General features: G+C 42.1%; 1 long non-coding RNA gene across 3 annotated transcripts in view; it reads left to right on the top strand.

Annotated features, from left to right (window-relative positions):
- The window catches only part of LOC111665274 (uncharacterized), a 33,498-nt gene that overhangs the window by 12,677 nt on the left and 20,275 nt on the right, over window positions 1-546 (top strand). The window lies entirely within an intron of this gene.

The following is a 546-nucleotide window of genomic DNA, read 5'->3' as shown; positions in this document are numbered from 1 at the left end:
AGAGGACAACTGGCTTTTAAATGGGATCCCAGACTGGGTCTATGAGGGTGAGTGGCACGTGTGAAACTATGAGGGTGTCATTCATTTTTTAGGGTTAGGGTTAGGGTTAGTTCTGGTTAGGGTTTAGGGTTTAGGGTTGGTTCTGGAGGCTGACGGCGAAGACTGGGTCTCTCTGGAGGGTGACCAGGAGTTGACTGGGTTGGTTGGTTGGTTGGTTGGTTGGTTGGCTGGCTGGAAGCTGGAGACCAGGGGCAGCGACAGACAGAAAAAGGGGAGTGCGTGTGTGTGTGCGCGCACACACCTGGGAGGAGAGGGTGATTGAACACAGGTGGGGCAAACGGGACAGAGACAGAAAGTACAAACATTCAAGGGAAACAACTACAAAATTGTGACATTTGCGTCGGTGTTGTTGAAGCAAACAAAGACCACAATCGTGAGCACATGCTTGTTTTATTTATTTATTTATTTATTTATTTATTTATTTATTTATTTATTTATTTTATTTTTTTATTTATTTATTTATTTATTTATTTTATTTTTTTATAG

This window comes from Seriola lalandi, unplaced genomic scaffold (genome assembly GCF_002814215.2).
Source record: "Seriola lalandi dorsalis isolate HSWRI2012SDOR001 ecotype SW California unplaced genomic scaffold, Sedor1 jcf7180002054630, whole genome shotgun sequence".
NCBI lineage: Eukaryota > Metazoa > Chordata > Actinopteri > Carangiformes > Carangidae > Seriola > Seriola lalandi.
This window is presented reverse-complemented; position numbering and strand designations above follow the sequence as displayed.